General features: G+C 39.2%; 1 protein-coding gene across 3 annotated transcripts in view; it reads right to left on the bottom strand.

Moving 5' to 3' along the window:
- Positions 1 to 6,321, bottom strand: part of fhit (fragile histidine triad diadenosine triphosphatase) — a 124,941-nt gene extending 118,620 nt beyond the window's left edge. The window contains exon 1 of one of the 3 annotated variants that reach the window (XM_087850452.1): positions 6,186 to 6,321. The gene's annotated coding sequence lies outside the window, so the exon portion shown is untranslated. Of the gene's footprint in view, positions 1 to 6,124; positions 6,146 to 6,185 lie in introns of those variants that run through there. The other 2 variants (XM_087850450.1, XM_087850451.1) reach the window with 2 other exon arrangements.
- Between the last annotated feature and the right edge of the window lie 12,157 nt (positions 6,322 to 18,478).

Below are 18,478 nucleotides of genomic sequence, written 5' to 3'. Positions count from 1 at the left end.
AGCGTGCGCATCACGAACAGCTGTGGAAACAGCAGCGCAGTGTTATGGCAGCACCGCATTACCACAACACGGTGTTAAGAAGTGTTCAGCACATCAGACCACGCCTCGCAAGACAGACGGCACGATGCAGCGTTGAGCATGAACAGCATGAACAATGGGATAAAGAAGACATGATGTAAAAGGTTTCACCCCCTCAGATCACTGGATCCGAGAAACAATATGTGGAGCTGCGTGCAGCTATAGTCTGCACCATATACTCTTCATTCACCTCTGATGTCAGCAAACCTGAGATTCTGGCGTTTTGGGCAAAATAAATTGATATTTAAAAATCGATTCAGGATTTTTAAAGACTCGATATCACATTATCCAAATTAGAATCGATTTTAATCGATAATCAAAAACCAGCTATGATTCGTGTCCTTTCTTGATTATTATTACAATTCTGTTTCAGTTTATTCTGTTTAAGGGTTTAGTTCGTAGGTTTTGTTTTGGTGTCCTCGTTTTTCCTGCCGGTGTAGTTCAGAGTCTAGTCTGCGTCTTTGTGTTGTTATTTCCTGTTTTATTGTGAAGGTCCATGTATATGTCAGTGTGTCTAGCTTCGCTCCCTGTCTCGTTAGCCCTAATCTCTCCCAGCTGAGTCTCCTACTGTTTTCCATTCTCTGATTGCGCCCGGTGTATTTAAGTCCCGTGTTTCTCTGTGTCACATCGTACCCTCAGATTGTGCCTGTGTGGTTCTGTTCTCAGGGTTCCTTGTTCAGGTCATGTTTTGTTCATCAGCAGCAATAAAGCTGCGGTTTTTAGTTGAGTCCTGCATTTGGATCCTCCCCTCTGCCTGCCCGCACACAGAGCCATGACATGTCCAGTATGCTGACATGTTGCTATGTTCATAATCATAACACTATCAGCTGATAAATGATCTTATGTTGAAATTTTGAACTTGGGGGGGACCAGCGCCCTATCACCTGACAAACTCCAGGTCAGTGTTACATGTGGATCCATCATACAAGGTTTCAAGAAATTCAACTCTTTGACATTCCCAAAATTTGCGTATTGATGACTATAAAATGTGGCCTAATGTTAACATCTGCTGACAATAATGCTGACATCGTGCCAGCAGCTTTACAGAACCAACAATTGTTGGTAAATTATTGTCACAGAAATAAAGTTAAAGTACCATAAGGAAAAGGGAACTACTTTTCTGCTCTATGCGCTCCTTCTTTCTTGCACTCCCTCTGGACTGGCAGTAGGTACAATTCAGGAAAAGCTGTCTGTGCATGTCAATGTCAGTTTTATGTCTACAGAACATTAAAAAGGAAATGGGGGGGGACATAGATCAACTAATAAAAAAGAGAACGTAAAACCCGATGAGGCTCAAACTCGACTTGAATTAAAAGTCGAGGTAAATAAGGGAATTTTAAGATAGGATTTAAAAGACTGCATACACTCTGCAGTGTGAATATCAAGTGGGAGGTTAATCCAGACAATGCAACTAAGAAATGCATCCATGCTTTAAGACCTTGGCTGCATGCAAGAGCATTTAGATCGATGGTGTAAGTTTTGGAGTTATATAAATTCATGCAGCTGCCATAATATTTTAAACTATGGAAGTAAAAGAAAACTCTTGAAATCAATATGAAAATAGAGAAAATAGAGCCAGTGTAAACCTGCTAAAACTGGAGTGATATGATCACGCCATCTAATACGTGTTACAGCACATGCAGCAGTGCTTTGGACTAACTACAAACAGGAATGTTCAGAGAACAGCAGTAGTCCAGAGGTGATGAAGGCATGGACAGGTTCTCCTTTTGGAGGAATAGTATTTTGCTTTGACATATCAAATTTTTTAATATCAGTAAACTATAGTACCTAAACCGTGTTTAGATGTTAAAGAGAGGAGAATATTAAAAGTCCTTCCATACAATCAGAAAACAAAAGTAATCCAGGCACATGCAGTGGCCACATCATCCTCACGGCTGGCACAGTGACACTTCATATCCATCTCTGTGCCTCGTTCAAAGAAGCGACTTTAAAACGCTCTTATCTTGAGATGCAAACACATCATTACCACTTTTTGAAAACGTGTATTTACAGCCAATGTTGGGTTTAACTCATATTTATTGCATTACAAAGTTACCATAATAAACTTTTTGTAACATGTAATACACGACTGTATGAAATTCAGTAAACACTAAAGGCACGTGTGTCCTCCTTTGGGAGGCGATGTGGTTTCTGTGTGTAATTATTTGATCATGTATGTTAGCTCATGTTACACAGTAGCTCAACAGTAATGTAAGGAATGGTATCACAAATCAGTTCAGCTCATTTTGTTTTCAAACATGTGCCGTCAGTCATTACAAATATCATTCTGTTCTTTTGTTTGAAAAGGAGTCGGCGGAAGTATACACTTATTAGTCCCTACCCCCTCAAGTTTGACCTCATTGATTTAATTTTCTTTTAGCCTTAAATTAAACAAACAACATATGAAGCAAAAGTAAAGCAAAGACAAAACAAACAAATAAACAAAACAAATAAAGAAGCCCCACCACAGTATAGTTACTTTCATATAAATAAGGACTGAGTGGTAACCAGAGATGGGCAGTAACGCGTTACTTGTAACTAGATACTAGTTACTTGTAAATAGATCTATCGCTTTATCACCTATTCAGGGTGTAAAGCGTGTTTTAAAAAAGTAACTAAGTAACTAAGTAATTAATTACTTTTGAAAATAAGTAATCAGTAAAGTAACGGGATTACTTTTTTGGGGAAGTAATCGGTAATTAGTTACTGATTACTTTTTTCAAGTAACTTGACCAACACTGGTGGTAACGTTTGCAGATTCACAAATGATGAGACAAACAAACTAAAACACTATTACGAACAACATTACTGCCTTGAGTTAACTCTGTTTTCTTCATTCTTATATTTGCTAAAAGTGTTTTTTATCTTTCATTTTAAACCGGTTTGTGTTACTTTCTTTCATTTCTTCTGTTTAACTGTTCCATAATTTAACTCCTGCTACAGAGACATACTTTTTAAAGTTGTTCTAATAACTTTGTATTTTTAAATTCTATTTCTTAAGTTATACCCACCGTCTCTTTCTATAAACAATTTACAGATTTCTTTTGGAAGCATTTTATTTGTTTTACTTTATATATTATTTGCGCTGTTTTAAACTCCACCAAGTCCTGGAATTTAATAGCTTGCATTTTGAAAAACAGTCCATTTGTATGATCTCTGTACCCTCCATTATTTATTCATCTAATGGCCCTTTTCTGTATTCTAGGTATTGTTTGAGTGTTACTTTTGTATGTGTTTTCCCAGACCTCTACACAGTAGCTCGTATACAGCAGTAGTAAAGCACAGTATAACATATGCAGGGCTTTCCCCGTGCCAGTCTCCCTCAAACATAAGTACTGTGTGGTTTCCAACAGAGCTCGTGGTCAATGATCACATCAAGAAATTTTATTTCATTGACTCTTTCTAAACATACATTGTCAACACATATTTCTACTTTGATATTCTTCTTTTGGTTTCCAAACAACATAAATTTGGTTTTATCGAGATTCAATGATAATTTATTTATATCAAACCACTTCTTTAATATCGTTAATTCCTGTGTGATCATCTCCAAAACTTGTGGCAATTCCACACCTGAACACAGCAGAATTGTGTCATCTGCAAATATTACAAACTTTCAATTCTGCGAGATTCTGCACAGACTATGCACATAATAAACGAGGTACTCCACAAGCAACATGCATCAAATCAGATTTATATTCATCTATTTGTACATATTGTTGCCTTTTCCCTAATAGCTTTTTAACCAGTCCAAAACCACTCCCCTAAACCCTTTCCAGTTTTTTTAATAGAATTTCATGATTAACAGTATCAAACGTACCTGTGCGTACCTCTTATAATCTATACATTCTGTTATCTCTTCCATTTTTCAGACTCGTGTGTGTGTAATTGTGGATTACAATTACAACATCACTTAAAAAACGAATCTAAAAATACAAACTCAAAACATTATTTTTGTGTGAGGTCCCACTGTTACCTCCATCATTGCAGACTTAAATACAGAAACTGCTACCAGCACAGCAGAGGTCCGAGTTTCCAGGTTTCCATATCTAGAAATTAAAGCTGCAGAAAGCAATGATAGGGCCCCAACCTGGGGTACCTCGAGATATGCTGCAGCTGGATTATGCTGATAAAGATGCAGTTTCAGGTTTTCTTGCAATAACTTGGATTAAACTTTAATTGGCTTTTGCATAAGCAAGTTATTTAAAGATAGTAGGTTAGGTTAACTGGTAATTCTATATTACTCAGACATGTAGTGCTGGAGCAGCTTCACTGAATGCTGGTAGGTGGCACACTACCACACTCAGGAGTAAAGCCCATAAAACAGCCTTCATCACGTTGCAGCTAACGTTTATTTTAAGCACATGAGGTGAATAAGAAGAAGTCCATCAAATAACTAATAAAACATTAAATTATTTAGTTCCCACTAGGTCGAGCTCAGACTATCCCTGACTGCTGGCAGAAAGATGCGCTCAGGTTGGGACTTTAGTGAAACATGAAGTTTGGGGCAGACTGAACAATGTGTAACAAGCCACCGGTGCTTCATGGACTAACATCGAGTCATGCCATTTAATGACAACACACAGTTGTATAGGTGAAGTTAGAGCAGGTTGTTCATTCACCTTGAAGCTGTGTCTTAAAGCCTGAAATAAGAAATATTTGCTAGAAAATGAAAGTTTATTGAACCATCTGATAAATTTGTTTAAAAAAAGATTTTATTTCTTTTCATTTCTGTATATGATTTATAATTTGTATCATATTTGCTACATCTGACTTTATTTTTTTTTTAGATTTGCTTAAACATGTATTGTGCAATTTATTTATTTGGTTTTTCAGAGGAAAAAAATCACACTGATGATGTCACAGCCTTGAAAACTCAAAAAAAAAGTTATCGTCAAATACGAGACAGCAGTAAGCATTACGGTGTGAAATATGACATTTCCTGCTGCCACTATGACCATCATCAAACATTACGATTATTATTGTTTCTATTACACTATTATTGTTCAGGAGTGGACCCTTATCAGAGCAGATAAAAAAGGGGCCTTTACAGTTCTCATGCACTAAATATTTAAGCTGCAATAACTAAAAAGCCCAAAAAGTACGATACAATGGCTTCAACAAGGGACAAGCATGCTCTAAATCAGGGGTGTCAAACTCAAATACACAGTGGGCCAAAATTCAAAACTGGAACAAAGTCGCGGGCTAACATTAATATTTATTGAAATATATTTATTCCTCCAGATATAAGAATTAATCTTTTCTTATGGACTCAAACACGTTTTGCTGAAAAACTGAATATGGAACAAGCAAAGCTTAATACTAAACAACATATATATTAGCTGTATAATACCAGTAAGCCAGTAGGCCAGTAGGCCAGCTCTGATAGTAATTTGGTATGGCTTCAAGGGCCAGAGTTTGACACCTATGCTCTAAATGAATGCAATAAATTAAATGAAAGGTGAAATGTAAATAATATCAAGCATGGCAGTTGTTGGGCCATCCCAGTTTCTTTTTTCCTTAGCACTGAATCCCCCAGTCACTGTAGGGGTGGCACACGATTTTCATCCTTCCCTTGTGTCCTATGAATGTGGCAGGTGCAATCCCACGTCCAATGGTTTATCACACGTAAACGTGAACAGCCCTTTATCTTCAGTGACAGGTAAACTTTAACCATGACAGGTAACAGCTCCCACAGCACAACCAACCCTTACACACTGCGGAGTGTGGGGGGGCATATTTCTGTGAAACGTTGTGAGCAGCACATGGGAAGGACGGGTCAGCGACTTTGAGCCAAGCTGGCCACACGCATCGTGCTCGCTGACTCATTATTTTACTTTCAAACGCGGCTAGCTACCTTCAGCTAGCCGGGCTGGCTAATTTAAAGGGACTGTTAAGCTCGCGGGTGTTTGCGGTATACATTGTCACGTGGAGCACAGGAAATCCCGTACCGGGTCTCGCCCCGTTATTATTCAGTAAAGACTTTTTTAAAATCACGGGCACGTTTACAGTTAAGAAAAAAAAAAACAAGATAACAGAGACATACCGACAGGAGCTAGCGAGCTAATGCTAAACTTTCAAAACAAGTAAATGTTCGACACACTCACCGTCTGTCGGACAGCTTCACCCACGTGCATTATGGGAAGTGTAGTTGTATGAACGCGCTGTAGACCGAAAAACATGTTTGAAAAACTACAAGTACCAGAGTGCACGAGGGACGGTCTTTACGTGGCGTTCACAGCCAGGAGGAATATTTTCCGCAGATTCGACGGTTTATTTTCTGTAATCATTTAACTGAAATGTTGTTTGCTTTAGGTTAAAATATTGATTGGATGTGAGAAACAAAATATGACACAAAAATGATGCAACTTACATCCAGAATAACAGAAAATTCCCACATACACGTTTAGTTTGTGTAGGCGTAATCCTGTTAAATACTTTAGACTCAATAAGAAATTCAGTTCAATTCAGTTTTATTTATATAACGCGCCAACAACAGCAGTTGCCTCAAGGCGCATTAAACAACGACATAAAATGAAACTACTTTCCCAAGTGAACTATTACCTAATATCTGTGGAGGACCACAAGAGCCACGTACGTCGAAATAAAGAATTCTGTGCTGAAATAATGAATTGTAAAATAAATTCTCCATTTGTAAATTCATTTTTGAATTCCAATTTAATGAAATGACATTTTTAAAATGCTTTTTAAAAATGTCATTTCAAAAAACATTTTTGAATTCCACTTTAATAAACTGCATTTCAAAATACATTTCCCTTTCTCTGTCCTTGGCCCCCTGCTCTTCTCACTGTATATGCTCCCCTTAGTATAACATTACACATCATTGTTATGCCGACAACATACAGATGTATTTCGAACTAACTGATGATCCTCTATGTCTTTGTACGGCTTTCGCGAGTGCATGCGTGAGGTCAAAAATTGGCCCGCAGGCAATTCTCTTATTCTAAATGACAGGAAAACTGAAATTATTGTGTTTGACAGTAGAGTCCCCCATGACCAACTCTGTGACGCCTCGGTTCCTTCAACAGTTTCCTCACGACACTAGTGATGGGTCGTTCGCGAACAAAACGGCTCTTAGAGCCAGCTCTTTGAAGTGAACGACGCGAGCCGGCTCCTTATTGGGAGCCGTGGGGTTTTTGTTTTTTTTTTTCTTTCTCTCACCCTCTCTCTCGCCCTTTTTTCCGCTAAACTCCGCATGCGCGCCTGTACTTTGCGCTGGGCAGAGGGGGGAGGGGCGTTAGTTACACTCCCAGTAGCACAGGAACAGAGCGGGAGAGAAAGAGAGCGAGGGACAACAAGGTCACATTAGAAAGGTATAGTAATCATCCACTATTTTCAGTTGCAGATGATAAAGGATTCAGAAATCATGCAGGCCCATATGACAGAGAATGTGCATCTTCTTTTTGTTTTAATATTTTAATTTATATTTAATTGTGTTGTGGTTTGCAGTGTTTTGTGTTGTTTCATGTTAAATTTGTTTAAAAGGAAAAAGCTGAAAATTTAAATAGTTAAAAGTTTAAAATGTAAATAGTTGTTTTTTGTATTATATGATTTATTTATTACATTTTATGTGGAGTGAATAAATAAAGTATATTTATGGTGGACCTTAGAGACAAAGCACGTACAAACTCCAAAACACGTAAAAACTCAGAAGCACGTACAAAAGACAACAGAAGTGCTCCAGGATGCTAGGGCGCAGTGTTGAGCTTTTGTTTCCTAGTGGCTACACAAGCCAGGAAATATCAACAACCGGATTTGGTGTGTGGCAGTAACAGGTAAATGAACATTTTTTTAAAATTATTTGAATAAATATGAGTGCTTGTCTATAAATACACAAACAATACACACATGCTTTCAATTGTGTAATTTAAGTGATCTGGGTAGCTCTGCTTTGGAAGTTCAGTAAACGCTAGAAATGTGTTTTGGAGTTTGTATATGCTTTAGAGTTTGTACGTGCTTTGTCTCTAGGGCCCATATATAAACATATATAAATAAAACCACTTTTTTTACATTAGTAATTCCTTTTCTGCATAAATTTATATTATTGTTAATGATTAAATAATTAAAGCAACAAAACAACCTGAAGAGCCGGTTCGGAGCCGAAAGAGCCGGCTCTTTTTAGTGAGCCGAGCCGAAAGAGCCGGAAATCCCATCACTACACGACACTGTTAGTGACCTGGGTGTATTCTTGGATAGCTCTTTTAAGTTCGACAAACAAGTGTCTTCTGTTGTTAAATCTTGCTTCCGTCAGACATTATGTTCCACATAGGGACCTTGGAAAGCTTATCCACGCCTTTGAGACATCTAGGTTGGATTATTGCAACTCACTTTACTTTGGTCTTAACTCTACTCTCCTCCATAGACTCCAAATTGTTCAGAATGCGGCTGCTCGTCTCCTTACTGGCAGTCGGTGCCATGTCTCTATTACCCCTGTTCTTGCTGACCTGCCTTGGCTTCCCATTAAGTATCGCATTCAATTCAAAATCCTGCTGCTTACCTTCCGAATTATTAACAATATAGCGCCAAGCTACCTCATTGAGCTACTTAGATCATAAACCCCTACTAGAGCACTAAGATCATCTTCCCAGCCACTCTTGGTACTCATTCCCGGCTGAAGACTAGAGGTGACCGCGCATTTGCCTTGGCTGCACCTGATTTATGAAATAACCTCCCCATCGCTATACGTGAGTCTGATTCCATCCATCCCTTCAAATTGCGGTTAAAAACCCACTTATTTAGCCTCGCCTTTTCTACCAGTTAACGCCTGCTTGTCAGTTAGCTTAATGCTTATTCTTAATTACTTTTAATCATTTTAAATTTTTATCCTTTACACTCAGTTTCCTTTTATGCTTTTATATGCAATTATTATGCTTTTGTGTTTTAATTCCATTCACCCTGCTAGCATGTTTTGGTACCTTGCCATAGCCCTCATCCTTCCCTGTTACTTCATGCTACTCTCTTGCATGTTAAGCACTTTGGTACACCACTGGATTTTAAATGTGCTATATAAATAAAGTTTGTTGTTTGTTGTTGTAGCTTGTACAAAGGCCGTTCAGCCTCGGGATTTACACTCAGCTCGACACGGATATTGAAGAATGAAGGGACCCTGCAGCGAAACGGAGAGCTAACCTCTTACTGAGTGCCTGTTTACTCAGTCTGACCACCTGTGAAGGTAACGTGCTAACGTGGCTAACACTAGCATCACCGCACGTAGCCCCGTTATTTTAAGGTCATTTTAGCTTATGAAAGTTTTACCAGCACTGAGGCCTGTTACATTTATACAGTGTTAGAGCAACGGCTGCAGCCTACAGCCTTTAAACTAGCGATTAAAATGCTGACAGTAAACTCGTCAGTCCAGATGTTACCACATTACTTTGTGATACTTAGAGTTAAAACAACTGAGACAGGCTGATTAAAATAACAGCTGTCAGTTGTCTCATTCAGCATATAAAGACTGGAGATCACACTACTGATTTCAGCTCATTTAATATGTGAGTGCACAGATTCATTCACTGAACCTACAGTATCTACACCTGTGTGGCAAATGTGTGGTAAAGCTACAGATAATGTAATTTAATTAATACAGTATACATCATGAGAAACGAAAGCTGAAATTGATTCAGTTTAGTACTTTTCTCTGTATGCTCTGTGATCATAAAGGCCTTAAATTCTGTGATATATACTGTAATTGATTTTCACAGAGGTCTTAAAGTACTTAAATCACTGCTGATAGTCTGGTTGTTTATATTTTCACATGTTTTTGTGTCTGTAGGGCTGTTTGATGACGGTTTGGACTCCTCTGGGAGATGAGGACACACCCACACCTGTTCCATACTGCAGCCACTGATGGTGTTACAGCTCTGAGTCAGCTTTGGGCCATCAGACGCACACACTGGAAAACCAGCACCTGGACTTCATGCAGGAGAGACAGCCTCAGTGATGTAGGTTCATAAGCAAGTTCAAACTGGCCTCTTATCACTTAGATTTCTTAATCTTAAAATTTAAAGCAGGACCTGCACACCTAGCCATCAGAAGTGTGGCAGCATGAGTACTGTAAAGTTTTGTAGGGTCTTTGTTAAAAATCCCACAACACCACATTTGTCATATAAAGTTCCATTTCTTACAGTACAATGTTGAAATTATAAACTATATATTCTAGTTATCCAGTTGTCAGTAATTTTTGAGTAAATGGATGTCATTGATAAATCAGTGGTGATTCACCTGCAAATGTTTTTAACAAACTTTGTTTTTTGTAGAATTCCTCAGCAGCTGTGGAGAGATGCATTTGAATATCTTCTGGTTCCACTTCTCCTTACCTGGAAGCTGAGCATTGCTCATTTCTGACAAAGACACACACCTCAGCGCTTATCATGGGTGTTTCATCCTCCGTGCAGCAATTCCAGAGAAAACGAGAGAGCAACGACCACTCATTAAGACCAGCCAGAAATCTGTCCCTTTCTGGCAGCTGTGGAAACTTCCAATAAGAAAGTTTGCATTCTTAGAACAATGCTGGATCATGTGTGATGTGTCATATCAGGATATTACATTTTGACTTAATTCTGCTCAATTAAGTGTTTTGATCGTTGATCCAGTATTTCAGCTTTGTGTTGTGCTGCAAGTTAAAACCCATTGTCCTCATGAGCACAGCATCTAACAACTCTCCTTAAAAAAGTCGATTGACTTTCACTGGACACAATGGTTTCCAGTAGCAGATACATTCATCACTCATCCGTGACACTGGAGAGGTCTGTGAGTGAAGTTGGCCCCCCCACCTTCTTCAAATCCAACAAAAGTGGTATCAAACGTTTGTGCTGCAAAAAATTTCGTTTGTGCTGCTATCATTTTAAAGATTTTAATAAAAATTTCTAGAGGTCATCAAAGGTCAACCAGCCCCCCCATATTAATGGAATCAAACAAAATTGGTGTCAATCAGTTGTGCTATGTTTGTGCTGGTTTGTGCTGCTAAAATGGTCGTTTGTGCTGCCTCTGTTTTAAAGATATTAATGAAAAGGTAAAGGTCAAAAGGTCAACCAGCCCCCCCATATTACCCAAATTAAAGAAAATTGATGTCCAACGTTTGTGCTACGTTTGTGCTGCAAAAAAATTTGTTTGTGCTGCTATCATTTTAAAGATATTAATAAAAATTTCTAGAGGTCATCAGAGGTCAACCAGCCCCCCCATATTAATGGAATAAAACAATATTGGTGTCAATCAACTGTGCTATGTTTGTGCTGTTTTGTGCTGCAAAAATTTTTGTTTGTTTTATATTAATAAAATAACGTCTTGATGGACTGATTCTTATATAGAGCTTTTCTACTCTCCCGGAGTCTCAAAGCGCTCTATACAACATGCCTCATTCACCCATTCTCACAAGCACTTTATCTACACGTAGTGCTTTCTAAGTTGATGCGTGCTCAATCATCCAGGTAAGTAAATCCCAAAAGGTTGATTCTGTTCATCTGGACATTTTCAGTGGGAGAAACGTTTCGTCACTCATGACGTGACTTCTTCAGTCTCAGCTGAGTGGAGCTTCTGGCTTCTAGTACATCTGTGGCTGTGCAGGCTTTTGGTTGCTCTTTTCACTGGTTGTGATTGTGTAAATACCCAAACTAGCTATCTTGGGCTGCAGTTAACTTGGGAGGAAGGGGTGGTTCTCCCATGACAAGATGAAAAACAATTATCTGGGATACATAAATTTAATAATGCATCTGTATGCATATGTATCTGTTAATTAAATCCGTCCTGAGGTCTGCTGTTTTTGTTAATTCACTTCTTTCTCTCAGAAATGTTGGAGATAAATTATAAATGTTTTACAGTGAAACTGACACTGGTCAGTGTAAATGGCTCATTGGGACATGGGAACCTTTAAATTAAATCCCATCACCTGATCTCGAGTGTCAGATAATATCAAAGCTGTAAAAGCTGTTTACAGTCAGAATTTTGAAAAACTGTGATTGTAAATAAATTCAAACAGTGAGCTTTTCTCTTTATGCTGAATATCGACACTGTGACTTCTTAGAGCTTTGCTTCAGCACAACCAAAAACTGAGCTGTAGAAGCTCCAAATGTTGTTTGATAACAAGAAAAAAATACCTTTTCAGTGCACGGCCTGAAGTTCTTCTCTGACTTCTTCTGACATCAGCTTTGTCTGCTGGTTTGATGACAATAGACAACAAAAAAGATGATTCAGTCACTTTGTCTGCATCATGCAGCTCGAATGTGTCGTGTAACCATGTTGAATAGCCGTCGTTATCTCTCTGCTGTGTCAGTAGGAGTGTACAGCATCTCATTGATATGTGACATGTATGTAATATGATAACAGACGTCTGGTCTTACATCACTAAACTATCAACAGCAGGAAACATTTATATATTTTTGTATTATTTTAGATGTTATAGCTCATAGATATTGAATTTATTAAATAGCTGGATGAACATAAAAAATATGTCCTTCATTGCAAATGACAATAAGTGTCACTAGACACTCAAAAGACGTCCTTAAATGTCCTTTAAGTGGCAGAACAACAAACAGATAATCACGTATTTGAGATTAAATCTGCTCGGCTGTTTTGGAAACAGCTTCTAACTGGTTCCTCCTTTTACAGGATGGCTTCTCGGGGATAAGGCCATCACGCAGTCCAACAACAACAATTTTTAATCACCAATTTATCATCATCTGATGTGTCTCTGACTAGAGTAGGTGGCACTCATAGGGATCATTTTTAGATGATCAGATGCTGCCAACACCACGGCTTCATGTGGAAGCACCTGATTTATCTGTTCAACCGGACAACCAGCTTTGCTTAGTCAGGTCAGGGTGGCTTTGCCCTTTGACCATTGTTCTCTTGCAGCTGGAGTACACCCTGAATCAGCTTTTGGAGAACAGGCCATGTATGATCTTTGCCTCTGCTTCTCTTTTCTTGTAGGGCTTATTGTCCATCCTGGTTGTGTCAACTGGGACACCAGTTTGGATCTCTGTTAGCCCACTAACTAACATTCTTCCAGGTTTCCTTTTGGCTTCCAAGCTTCTTCTGTTGTTGTGGCAGTTGTGCAGCTGCCTATAGTCTTGCCACAATCTTCACCCTAAACTCTGTCAGTGCATCTGTCATTGGGCAGAGTCTAGTTCAGTGAAACTATTTTCTTCTACCAGAGTTACGTCATTGTGGCCATCCTGATTAGTAATGTTCCCATTGTGCTGGAGTCTCTCTAGCAGCTTTCTTCTGTTAATACTACAGCACTGAGCTGCCATGTGTTACTTGGTCAGCGTGAATGTTGGTCTTGCGTGCCCATCATCTGATGCAAATCTTGTTCAATTTTCAATTTCAATTTTATTTATATAGCGCCAAATCACAACAAATGTCGCCTCAAGGCGCTTCATAGATACAGAGAAAAGCCCAACAATCATATGACCCCCTATGAGCAGCACTTTGGCGACAGTGGGAAGGAAAAACTCCCTTTTAACAGGAAGAAACCTCCGGCAGAACCAGGCTCAGGGAGGGGCGGCCATCTGCTGCAACCGGTTGGAGTGAGAGAAGGAAGACAGGATAAAGACATGCTGTGGAAGAGAGACAGAGATTAATAACAGATATGATTCAAAACAGAGACGTCTGTTAATACATAGTGAGTGAGAAAGGTGACTGGAAAGGAAAAACTCAATGCATTGTTGGTCTGGCTAATCTCTAAGTCACAGGTGTCAAACTCCAGGCCTCGAGGGCCGGTGTCCTGCAGGTTTTAGATGTGTCCTTGATCCAACACAGCTGATTCAGATGGCTAAATGACCTCCTCAACATGTCTTTAAGTTCTTCAGAGGCCTGGTAATGAACTGATCACTTGATTCAGGTGTGTTGGCCCAGGGTGAGATCTAAAACCTGCAGGACACCGGCCCTCGAGGCCTGGAGTTCGACACCCCTGCTCCAAGTTGATGTGTCTCTTGTGCATAAGCTGAATTAGGAATGAGGCTAGTTGCAAAAAACACTTTGAGCGCTTGGTTATGAGTAGAAACTGTCCATGTCAATGTTCTAATCAGCCAACCACATTGCAACACCTCAGTGCCTTTAGACATGTAGGCATGGTCAAGATTTTCTACTGACTTTTAAACTCAGAGTCGGTTTGGGAAAGGGGTCGATTAAGTGACCTTGAACATGGCACAATTCTTGGTGCCAGGATGTGACCAAGTTTCAGGCAGAAAATCAGCTATTGGCTAACCAGTCAGTCAATGACAATGTGTGGTTGACAATGAGTAGAACACCACAGCTGTGACAGATGAGGTGATTCCAGGAGAAAACAACGTCAGGAAAAAGAAGAAGAAAACAAAAGTACCAGAAATTTGAATTTAGCAGATTCTGATACAACATCAGAGGTCTTTGTCCAGAAGAGTGTGTAACACTAATGTGTCTGTAATACTCTAAGACAGAGCTTCCCAAAGTGTGGGGCCCGCTCCCCTAGGGGAGGGGCGCAGAACCATTGCAGGGGGGGTGTGGTATGAACAGGAAAAAAGAATGCTTGACACTGCTAGCATAATGGACGGGTTTTTGATGGGGCGCCCAAACAAACGCAAAGCAGGAGATGAAGCATTGCTGAATATGTTTCCAAACCAACTTCCTTCCAAGCCAAAGACTAGAAAATATGGTGAAGCAAATCTTCCCTTTGGTTTCACCTGCACAAGTGCTGAGGTAGGTCTCCCTGCAGGATTGGTTTTCCCTGCGTCAGGAGCAGCGCTGGGCTGTTTAAATCACGGACAAACAGGATCCCACAGCTGTTTATGTTTTTGAACCCATTTTGCACAGAGAGGCATTTTTTGAAAAATGCATTGATAGCAATGTTGAATATTATAAGATAAGATAACCTTTATTAGTCCCACACGAGGGAAATTTGTTTGGTACCACACAGAAAAAAAACAACTACGCGTATAATAATCACAGCGTGACGCCTCTGCCTTTCTAAACAGAGGGACAGTAACTGCGTGTAAAACCTGCAGACAGTCAGATTAACAGTATTTTGTCTCTATCATTCTGCAATTCATCTCATGTAAACAATAACGTGGCCACAGCGTGGCACATACCTTTGACGTTGCGTGACGAACTCTGTATTCCTCGTCCACACGTAAACGTAAAAAAGGAGTTTTAAAAAATCTCAGTTTTCGGTGATTCGAAACGCCGTTTACGTGGACGAAACAGCTGCGTGTTCAAAAATACCTGTGTAGGTGTGGACGCAGCGTAAAAGAGTTAGTAGTTTATTTTCTTACTACCTGTAATTTATTGCAGATTACTTGTATTTGCTTAGTTGTTTACTAAATGTTTGAGGTGTGAAATAAACTGCAATGGAGCAAAATATGGGTGTGTGTGGTTGGAGGATGTGTTTGTGCTGGGAGGGGGGCAACATTTGTCTTGTAAAACAAAGGGGGGCGTAGCAAAAAAGTTTGGGAACCACTGCTCTAAGATCAAAACATGCTTCACCCAATTTTGATGCAGAAGAGCTCACTGCTTTGGACCAGTAGGTTCGGCTACTGAATGAGACTCAGGCAACTGTGAGTTTTGAAAACGCAGGCTTTTGTATTTTACTCACCCAGAAAACAAAAGAAAGAAAATGACAAACATACAAAAACATTACAAATAAAAGTCTCTCTTTTTTGGTACCAGTATTTTCCTCAGTAACAGCCGTGAGGTACAATCACAGTAATCACTTAAAAAGAACAACCTTACCTGCGTGCACCGTCTAAATGTACAAAGTTCACGTTCAAACTGAACCACAATCTCAATTACCAAAATCCAAATGGCAACATTCATTTGCAACTTCATAGACTTTGTTAACACATTGTAACAACCATTGAGCAGGAAAAATAGATCCAACCGCCCACACCCACTTCTCTTCCTGTTCGTGGGATGTATAGAGTCCGTAAAAAGTCCTTAAAATAAACCGTCTGTAAGTCCAGGAGGTTTGTGTGAAGAAGGGGAACAGTGAGTTCAAAGTGGTGTGGTGTGGGGTTTTTTGTTGCAGCTGGCCTATCACACTCTGCTGTGCAGCACAGAACAAAGTCAATTGGTCCGTCGACGGGGTTGGCTCGCCATCGATTACAGGATCCGTTGCAATGCATCAAAAGGAAGACACAAAGGGAAACAAAAAAACCTGACCTGTCAACGACAGTGTCATAGGACATATTAAGTTCTCACATAATCACAGTTCACTATCACCTAAGATGTATTATTTGCAGCGTTACCCGTGTTACAAATTGAAAATAAACAATAAAACACAATCTGTGCATCGGTTTCAAATACTTTTTTTTTCAATAGATTGAATAAAGTTTTCCACAAAGTATTTGTAAACAATTTCCCAATGAACACTAGACAAACATTTTGCTCGCAAAGAACTCATGAAAATGCAGATAAACAATGAACTATTAAAACACTTTGCTCTCCGATCTCAGAAAAGAAAGGCGGAGCAGTGCGAGATGGCGCAGGAATGATGAAATGGCGTCGTCTCTAACTCCCGACCTTCCTCGACCAAACAATGTAAAAGGAACCAGCTAGTTACTTGTCTTAGCAGTACATATACCATAAAACGATCTTTCATGCGTTTTTGCGTTTTTTCCATACCTCGTTTCAGTGAATCTCCATGTCTTTTTCCTCGCTAGCGTGCTCATGGAGGATTTGCGAGAGAGGAGAAAAGCCTGCGCTCTCTCAGATGGAGATGGCGCAAACTTTCCTTTTTGCTAAAGCCTGTTATCCTGTCTTCCTTCTCTCACTCCAATTGGCTGCAGCAGATGGCCCCGCCCCTCCCTGAGCCTGGTTCAGTTGGAGGTTTCTTCCTCCGAGAGTTTTTCCTTCCCACTGTTGCCAAAGTGCTTGCTCACAGAGGGTCATATGATTCTTGAGTTTTTCTCTGTATGTATTATTGTAGGGTCTACCTTAAAATATAAACCGGTACCGGTCCGAGGCCCGGGGGTTGGGGACCGCTGCCCTAGACAAAGTGAATCTGTGAACTAAGGTGTAGGTGTGTTAGATCATGTTGTGGTGATCCTTGGGTTGATATTTGTGTTCATACTGGAGTGCAAAATTAAAACCAATGGAAGATGGACAAGAAAGGTTCAAAGCCATCAGGTCCTCAGTTTAGAAAAAAGAGAAAAGAAGAGGAGGAGAAACGAGCAAAAGATGCAGGTAAGCAGATGTGTGATTGGATAATGGCAGGTCATCCTGAACCAATCAGAATCAGAATACTTTATTAATCCCTAAGGAAATTATTATTCCTCCTTGCAATAAGGGGCAGATACCAGTCGTGCTGTTTGGTTAAAGACCTTCCCCTCTCAGAGCAGGCTACAGATCACAACTTCATTCACTTCCTCTTACAAAGCTATTCACAATAAAACATGATACTTGTAAAAATGAACCATATGAAATGCAAAAGCTCTTTTAAATTTATTACAAACATTGTACTCCTTTTTTTAAAAAAAACACTGATTTCAACGTTTTTAAGATTTCAACTAATTTTAATAAATTACAGTTTTAACCTGGTTATAAAGAAGTTAATTAACATCAATAAATAAACAGTTTTAAAAAGGATAATGCAAACAACAACAACAACAACAACCCACATGTACTGAATAAATCAACAGGCTAACACATATTAAAATGACCTGTATTCATATGTATCATATTGATGATATTCATAAACAAAACCTATTTATTCATTTCATACATTTCCTGTACCTGTCACATAAATCCACATGACTTCCAGTCCCAATTTCAAATGTTGAACATCATATTGATGTCCAAGTTGGGTCATGGCAATCTGCACGTCTATCTGACGTCCAATGTTGAGTGGGTCTGATCGCTAACGTCAGGAGTTTTATTGACCTATTTAATGAAGGAAATGTAGAAATATTTCTTATGGAACGCCAGGACTGACATAATGAATTAATTAAATACACCATTAAATAATTAATTAAATGTGTCGTTAATTAATTAAAATTGGAAATAATTAATTAAATACTTATTTACGACACATTTAATTAATTAATTCTTGACAGTTTTAATTAATTATTTAATGATGTATGTATTTAATTCATTTTGGCACTATTGTCCTCTTCATGTCTCACCTTGAAATCATTTTATCTGTCAGCCGCACCCATCAAACTAAGAGGGTGGGGCTAATGCTGCCACTGCAGCTTCTCTAACATTTGACTGGTTGCCGTGCAAAGTAAGTCAAGACAGGTCAATCCTAGATAATCGATTGCTTGTGTAGACTTGGGGCAGCCAGGTATCCCAGAATGCATTTCAAATCACAGGCAGCAGTGGTGGTGGTGTAAAGTTTTAAAATACCCCGTTTTTCTGTCACCAACTACACTTTTAACAGTGTTTTAGCCGCAAATGTCGCGCCATAATCTTC

This window comes from Neolamprologus brichardi, chromosome 13 (genome assembly GCF_056152115.1).
Source record: "Neolamprologus brichardi isolate AB-2024 chromosome 13, ASM5615211v1, whole genome shotgun sequence".
Lineage (NCBI taxonomy): Eukaryota > Metazoa > Chordata > Actinopteri > Cichliformes > Cichlidae > Neolamprologus > Neolamprologus brichardi.
The sequence above is the reverse complement of the archived record's forward strand: the minus strand, read 5'-3'. Positions and strand labels throughout refer to the sequence as shown.